A 636-nucleotide genomic window follows, 5' to 3' on the forward strand; every position below is an offset into this window, starting at 1 on the left:
ATGAAAAATTACATTCACTGAAACAAACTCAATCTGCAGAAGGATCGATGAGAAGAAATTAATGAAAAAGTGTCACAGAAAATTCTTCTATAGAGAAGTCCCTAGATGCTTCTCACAACTAAGTCTAACCTTCCCTCACCTCACAGTAATCAAAGTAAGGTAGCCCTGAATAAACTGTTCTTGGTGCATTTAATTCAATCATTACCACTCTCTTAGGAATGCACTGTACTTTTAGACTTAATTAATTTTTATTTTTATTTTTATCAAACTGTATCAAAATCTGTATTTATTAAATGTACAAGTCATGTGCTCTGTATCATAATATATGTATATTTCTTATTAGAAATACGCACATCCACATTCTTTATTCTCAAAAACATACTTCATACAGCATATTCAAATCAACCAGCCTCAGTCTTCCAAAACAATGTTTTTGGAAATGGAATATTCCTTGGTAAGTTAGTGTTGTTATGCTGTTTTTTTTCTATCCCAATTCTCTCACTGGTGAGTGATGTAACTTGTATTCCCTGACAACAATGTTGATGAAATGTGTTGAAGTCGTACTTGCTACTACAATTTTGTGGTTAAATCTGGGATTCCTTTTTGCCAATTGCGGCACAATACAAATTGAAGACA

General features: G+C 32.5%; 1 protein-coding gene across 1 annotated transcript in view; it reads right to left on the reverse strand.

The window, feature by feature from the left end:
* The window catches only part of LOC119588605 (HEAT repeat-containing protein 1-like), a gene marked incomplete in the record, with an annotated part of 28,625 nt that overhangs the window by 26,896 nt on the left and 1,093 nt on the right, over positions 1-636 (reverse strand).

Source organism: Penaeus monodon, chromosome 24, assembly GCF_015228065.2.
Source record: "Penaeus monodon isolate SGIC_2016 chromosome 24, NSTDA_Pmon_1, whole genome shotgun sequence".
NCBI lineage: Eukaryota > Metazoa > Arthropoda > Malacostraca > Decapoda > Penaeidae > Penaeus > Penaeus monodon.